Below are 7,944 nucleotides of genomic sequence, written 5' to 3'. Positions count from 1 at the left end.
GGGTATTGAAGAAACATCAGATGACCATGAAACAGATTTACAGGGTACCATTTGAGAGAAACTCTGACAGAGTGAAAGAGCTGCGGTACCAGTATGTGCATGTAAGTCAACTACTGGTTGTCTATCATTGTAACACTATTACAGTAAGACATGGTTACCACTTTTTTTTGTTTTGCTTTATCCTTTTTACCTTCGGAATCCAGCTTTGTGTGACTAGAGCATTTTGCCTAGAAATTGTCTTCAGTTTTTCACTCCCTCTTTTTACAGTACTTTAGATCCTCCCTGCAGTATCTGTCTCTACTTGACTGATTAGATTTATTTTTATTCTATTGTAGAGAATAATGGCATTAGAAGGCAACGAAACCTCTCACATCCTAGTGTTCGTTGATGAAGCTGGCTTCAACCTGGCCAAAGGTCGAAGGCGTGGCCGTAACATCATTGGCCACCGAGCCACTGTGGATGTCCCAGGCCAGCGAGGAGCAAATATAACAATGTGTGCCGCTATATCAGAAAGAGGTGTGGCCACACACATTCCCAGTTTAGGGCCCTACAATACACAAAAGCTCCTCAATTTTTTGGACCACCTTTATACTGATCTGATCCCGGAAAATGAGAGAGGTGAAGAAGGACCTCAGCTACCACATTATGTCATTGTGTGGGATAATGTGAACTTCCACCGTGGCCCACGCATCAGAACCTGGTTCACCACCCATCCCCGGATGCTAATGGAGTTTCTTCCACCTTACTCTCCTTTCCTAAATCCAATTGAGGAGTTTTTTTCAGCTTGGAGGTGGAGGGTGTATGAGCATCAGGCTCAAGACCGGAGGGCCCTGCTGCATGCAATGGATGCTGCATGTGAGGACATCACAGGGGATCAATGTAGGGGATGGTTGAGACATTCACGCCGTTTCTTCCCTCGCTGCATCGCAAGAGAAAATATCCGTTGCGATGTGGATGAGAATTTATGGCCTAACAGAGAGCAGCGCGTCGATGGCCAGGAGGATGAGGATGGTGGCCAGGAAAGAGAGGGTGACAATGGCGACCACTGAAAATATTACTGTACTATAGTTCTGAAACTTTATTTACAGTATGGTAGGCTAGAGTTTTTTTTGTTTTTTGTTTGTGTTTATAACTGTTCACATTTACAGAATCCTGTATATGTTTTCTTTTCACAGTATGTTCTCTAATGTTAACATTTCTTTGTACGAATAAAAATGTTTACAGTTTCCTTGAGTATGAGTGGTTTATTGGAGGCTGATTTTACTGTAAAATCTTTTAGTTTTATTCATAGTGGTATTCTGTTGCTAGACCTGTGCCTCAGTGACAAAACGTCTAAGCATTTTGACTTGCAGTGCTTAAACAATGCCAAAGGTATAATGCATTTTGGGGGCATTGACTATTTATATGAGAAGGATATTTAGTTTTGACACATGGATAAACTGTTTTGGGAGAGATATGAGCTTTTGCAGGGGATCCATGGTGTTGTGCTAAACCATCCAGGTTATTTTGACAAAAGCACTAAATGAATGCACATGTGCCAAGGCAATTGAGAAGGATCTGTGCTATTTTGACTGTACTGACCTTTTATATGGGAAAAGAATCTGCTTTTGAAGCATGGACGAAGAGTTTGGGGAAAGATATTTGATTTTGCTAGTGAGCTATAATGTTGAGCAGAACTGTAAGACTGTTTGGCCAAATGACCTTATGGTTTTGAGAATGTCATCTCGGTTTCAAGAAATGAGCCAAACCAATCGAGAAAAACTGTAATAACACATTTAATAACAGATGATCCTATCAGACAATGTCCTTATTCATTATGTGTGTGTGTGTGTAGAGAGAGAGAGAGAGAGAGAGAGAGAGAGAGAGACTTTGACTTTTACAACCTCTTTATTCTACATAAAAAATGTAGATATACATTATTCCTTCACATTCACATTAAACACATTTTCTAATAAATAAATAAACATATATAAACCATGTTCTTAACACATTCAATTATAAATCACCCATTAAAAAAATTCATTACCAATTAAAACCCAACCCCCCATACTCATTCACTGAAACCAGTGCTTCCTTAACACACCATCTCCATTTAAAGAAAATAACATTATTAACATGCTTGTAATATGTATATTCTATAACCACTCGTGCTTCCACTAAGGATCTGAACAATGCCACCATACAAATGTCTCTTCCTGCATTCTTTTCCTGATGAGATTTCAGAATTGCTAATTTAGCCTGACCAATGACAAAATTAGCAAGTACACATTGTTCTCGTAAAGATTTCTTATAATAACAGCCCAATATAAATAAGCTATTGGTATACAGAAACCCTAATTTTGTTATTATTTTTCTCAACAGTTCAAAAATAGGAACAAGTCTAGGGCAGTCACAAAACATATGAAAAATAGTATCAAGCGCATCACAAAATGGGCAATTCGATGAAACATTTTCATTCATCCTGGCAACAAATTGATTTGTAGCTAAGATACAATGGATCAGTCTCCAATTAAGATCACCACATCTCTTAGAAAGTGGAGGTTTATACAAAAGTCTCCAAGATGGAAAAGTATCTTCAGATATAGAGAGTTGAGCTCTCCATTTAGTATCAACTTTTCCTTTCAATTGACCCAAATGTAAAGTTTTAACACATATGTGATACAATATTTTTTTCCCTATACCAACAAAAAACATTTTTCCATAACCTTTCAATAAGGAAACCGAACCAGAGTCATCAATGCCACATTCTTTAGGAAACACCTTTAACTGAGGAAAGTTCAGCCATACTACACCATCTTCCAAAACATGATTAACAAAATGATCAAGTGATAAAGGAATGGAGGATTTAAAACCCCTAACAAACCCTTCTATAATTCTAAGAGAATTCAAGCCAACTTGATCAGCAAGTGACTGCGAAGTTCTCCATTGTCCTCTTCTTAAATCAATCAAATCAATAACTTTAGTGACACCAGTATTCAAAAATCTATTGATTAAAGATTGAGATATATTTGATGGAAGCTCAATAAGAGGATTAAAAAAATAGGTTCCTCCACACCATAATGCTCCTCAACAGTTCTTGATATTTCAAACAAGTCCCATGATTTGAGCACTGAGACATAAAACCCAAAAGACATATCAGAAAACTTTTTGACAAAAGTTTTCTTCATTAGGAATAATTGTTTGTCAATACCTATTCCACCTATCTCTTTAAGTATAGATCTCCCGAAACACATCCAAGGCACATCATTTGAACTATACAATAGTTTCTGCAATGTTTGCATCCTCATTGCCAAGATCTTTGACTCCAGATGTATAAGCCCTTGACCTCCCTCTGCCACTGGAAGGTAAAGGACTCCTGGAGGAAGCCAATGACATCCATCCCAGAAAAAATTAACCAATGCTTTTTGAACACATTTAAGCAAATCTTTTGGAGGGTCTAGAACAGTAAACTTATGCCACAACATTGAGGCTATAAGGTTATTAATGACCAAACATCTTCCTCTAAAAGAAAGTTGCGAAAGTAGCCATGTCCATCTCTGAAGTCTACCATTAACACGATCAATTAATCCCTCCCAATTCTTCTTTACATATTGTTCATTCCCAAAATAAACTCCAAGCATTTTGAATCCATCCCTGCCCCATTTACACTGTTTTGGCAATTTTGGAGGTACAAAAATTTGCCAATCACCCAGCAAAAAAGATGTACATTTTTCCCAGTTAATACAAGCAGATGATGCTTTTTGAAAATTATTTAAACAAGAAATTAACCTGGTAATATCCTCAGAATGTTTTATAACTATCGTTACATCATCCGCATAAGCAGTGAGTTTAATGGGAGCAATTTCAGGGGAATCAGGAAGAGAAACACCACATAACTGTTTCCTCAGCATAACTAAAAGTGGTTCTATAGACATCGCATACAGAAGGCCTGATAGAGGACAGCCTTGCCTTATGCCTCTGGTCACTGAAAAAGATCTAGTCAAAGATCCATTAATCTTAAGCATACTATAAATATCACTATACAGCAGCTTAATACAAGATACAAAGTATGGACCAAATCCAAAAGCTTCCAGAGTCTTAAACATGTAGTGGTGGTCTACTCGGTCAAAGGCCTTCTCCTGGTCCAAAGAAAGTAAGCCAATGTCCAACTTGTATCTTTTTGCAACAGTAATGATGTCTCTCACCAAGAATAAATTGTCAAAAATTGTCCGCTTAGGGATGCAAAAAGTTTGATCCACGTGGATTATGGTTGCCATATGTTGTTTGAGTCTGTTAGTCAATGTTTTTGACAAGATTTTAAAATCAACACATAACAGTGAAACTGGTCTCCAGTTTTTTAGGCATCCAAGATCTCCTTTTTTGGGGATCAATGTCAACATTGCTCTCCGGCAACTTAAAGGCAAAGTCCCTCCATTAATGCATCCTAAAAGGACATCATACAAATCTTGGCCCATTAGTTTCCAAAAAGATTTGTAAAATTCCACTGTAAGGCCATCTATCCCAGGTGACTTCCCGAGGCTCAACTCCTGAACAGCCTGTGAAACCTCAGAAAAGGTCAAAGGATTGTCAAGCTGTAACCTTTCATCCTCTGAAATATTTGGCAAATCCTGTAAAAATTGGTCTGTTGTTGAGTCATCACACTGGTCAGAACAATACAAGTCCTCATAAAAAGAAATTGCATGAGACTGAATCTCTTGTTGATTAGTAGTCACTCGTCCATTTGGAAGTTTCAATTGATGAAATTGTTTTCGCTCCCTTGGCTTTTTTTCAAGTCCAAAAAAAAAAGTGGTGGGACTGTCCATTTCATTAAGTTGGGAAAATCTAGTTCTTAAAAAAGCAAATTTTCCTCTTTCCTCCAACAGATTTTTCAACAGAAGCTTATTCTCTGTGATGCAATCAACAGAAGTTAGGTCATCACGAACATTCCTGACGCTTTGTTCAAGGATGCTTTGTTCTAAAATCTTCATTTCTTCTTTTAGGCTTCCGATACTTTGTGCAGTACACTCTTAGAAAGAATGTGTCAAAAATGACACAACCTGTGTTAAATTTTAACACATCCGTGGGTGAGCTCCAGGACTACTAGATTTGTGTTAATTTCAACTCATTCACTGTGTTAATGAGTTTAACACACTAAATGTGTCAGAAAGGTTAACATAAAAGATGTGTAAACATGTGTAAAATATGTGTAAAAGATGTGTAAACATGTGTAACATTACCACATTATGTGCTATCCTTGGCTACACACACTGTGTTAAGAAAGGTATCTAAAATCCTAAATCCTAAACAAAATAAGCATTTGACAAAATAAAGTCTGTGGTTGATTATCTTATTTATTATGACTGACATATCAACAATTAAATTCAATCCAGAATAGAACAATACAATTTAAAGCAGTCAAAAAGGAAATGTCCAACATAGGATAAAACAGTTATTTTCTCAATCTCATTAGGTAACATGACACACTTCCCCACCTTCAAAATAATTTCACTTATTTCCAAAACATTTTTGGCTTGATGTACATTGGTGGCCAAGTTTAGAAAATATTAAGCATTTTAATGTTTTTGAAAGAAATCTCTTATGCTCACCAAATATTTTATTTGATACAAAAGTACAGTAAAAACAGTAAATATTGTGAAATATTATTACAATGTAAAACAGCTGTTTTCTATTTGAATATATTTAAAAAATATTTTATTCATGTGATCAAAGCTGAATTTTCAGCATCATTACTCCAAGTTTTCAGTGTCACATGATCCTTCAGAAATCACTCTTATACGATGATTTGATGCTCAAGAAACAGTTCTCATTATTAGTATCAATGTCTGGACCACCCAAGAGGACGTTTGACTGACATGTAACGCAACCAATCACAGTTCGTTTTGTTCTGCGTCATGTTTAGGGGCGTGATAATATATGATGTTGATGTCCCTACAATAACAGACTGGCTGCATCTAATAAATTATTCATTCAAGAACGTTAAACAATGGAGCCGCGAACTTCAAGTACTTTTGAAAATCCAGTGTTTAGTTGATCCTGGTAAGCGCTCATTGTCACAGTTGTAAGCACAATAGCATTCTTCTTCCACGAGGGGTTTTGGTGTCACGGCATTTGTTTCCAGGCGAACCGATAAAGAACACGACACTCACATCTCCCGAACATCCTGTAGAATTCAACCAATCAGATCGCGACTTTGAAACTCCTGAAGTGTTTCCAGAAAAGTGTGACATATGCATCAGTCCCCTGTTTCCTGGATGCAAACGTGTCCACCAACACAAATGTGCTCAGTTCTTCTTCAGAGAAGATCGCAGTTCCAACACTATATAAAAATATAATAGGGAGAGAGAGAGAGGAGAAAATTACACAAGCATCAAATTGTTTTTAATCTCCATCATACTATAATTCAGAATATATATATTTGTAAGTAACACCCTTTTGTCAGCACATTCAAACATTTCAGTTGAACTGTAAACTAAATTATGCCAGATTAAATTTTAATACTTACATTTCCTTAATTCTCTCCAAAAATGCTGAGATTCGTAGGCTTAACTGCAATCAGGGATTTAGGCTAGCCAATTTCAACTTGTTTGCAGTGAAGGGACAGCTGTTTGAGACAAATACACAGTAAGATACATGATGCAAGAAATCCCCATGTGATGATCTTTTTCTTTCCCTCAGTAGTTAACCTACCTGTGCGCTGATAGGCTATGCTTATTAGGCACCTTCCTGGTCAGGTCGGACTCCTTGGCCTAATAATAGATCAAATAAATGCAAAAATAAAAACTTAAGTTGTTTAGAATCCTTGATTTGATATGAATTAATGATTTAGTGAGTTTTACTGCAATGCTTACCTGAATAAATTAAATCTGGTGAGACTGAACACGGTGGTCGGTGGAAAATGGTCCATCTTCTGATTGGTTCATTTGCTGTGTAATAAATATTAGACATAATGCAAAGGTCACTTATTTTATATAAAGTTAGCACATGTAACGTTATTGTATGCTAACAGTTAACGTTACCTAGCCTGCACATCACTCAAGAGCACTTATGACATATTGCTAATCATTTCAGCAAACTTTCAAATCCACTACTACGATTACATTTTATACGTAACGTTAATCAAATTAATAAAGAGTAGACGATTTTTAAAACACCCTTACAAATAACATTTTGTGTATTGTAAATCGAGTAGCACTGTAAGTTACAATCTAGGTGCGGTCACGTTTAGCTACCATTGCTTGGCGAAATTTTGCGTGTAAAATCCATTAATAAAGGTCTCTTCATTATCTGGAATTTCGTGTGAAAGTGGAAAAAAATTATGCCGATTTTGAATCGGGGTTTCCACGCAAATTCGCAGCATGGTCAACATAAAGCTGCTTGGTTTAGCCGTTCTTCACCTAACTTTAACTGCTAACGTTACACTATGACAAAAGTCGAGTTTTTTGCCCGCAAAATCTCGTCGTAACCTAGCTTTTAAGCCAGTATTAAAATAACAGTAGCAGGAAATATTGTTTTTGAAAATGAACATGAGTAAAAAAAATAATTCAAGTACAGCTTACCTCATGACTTTGAGCATCACCGGCGTGATTCGGCGCGAATCATCTCCTCCCTGGTAAAGAGGTGGTTTTCACGAACAGTTTTGACGCGAGGGGTAGTCGATAACGAAGTGATAAGGTACATGTTTTATTTTCAACAATATAGTAAAAACAAAATAGTTGCTGTCGTTAACAGACTTTTATCTACTAACGTTAACGTTACTGAACTGCAACTGACTGGAACTGGATTATGTTCACTCAAAAGTCACCTTATTGGTTGGTTCAGTTTGACTAGCTAATTTAAATAACGGTCGCGTTATAAAAATTAACACATTAAAATGTGTAAGCACATCAGTCTACTCATAATGTGTTAAATGCTTTGAGTAAATACCCAAGTTGTGTAAACTTTAAA

The 7,944-nt window shown here is 36.6% G+C and overlaps 1 long non-coding RNA gene across 1 annotated transcript; it reads right to left on the bottom strand.

Moving 5' to 3' along the window:
* Positions 1–5,385: 5,385 nt before the first annotated feature.
* Positions 5,386–6,934, bottom strand: LOC308682503. Its single transcript, XR_014029154.1, has 4 exons — positions 6,849–6,934; positions 6,688–6,746; positions 6,503–6,601; positions 5,386–6,316 (listed from the first exon to the last, which is right to left on the bottom strand). It is a non-coding gene; the product is annotated as an uncharacterized lncRNA (long non-coding RNA).
* Positions 6,935–7,944: the final 1,010 nt, after the last annotated feature.

This window comes from Scardinius erythrophthalmus, assembly GCF_964197995.2.
Source record: "Scardinius erythrophthalmus genome assembly, chromosome: 2".
Classification (NCBI taxonomy): Eukaryota; Metazoa; Chordata; class Actinopteri; order Cypriniformes; family Leuciscidae; genus Scardinius; species Scardinius erythrophthalmus.
Note: the sequence above shows the minus strand (reverse complement) of the source record. Positions and strands in the feature narration are given on the sequence as shown.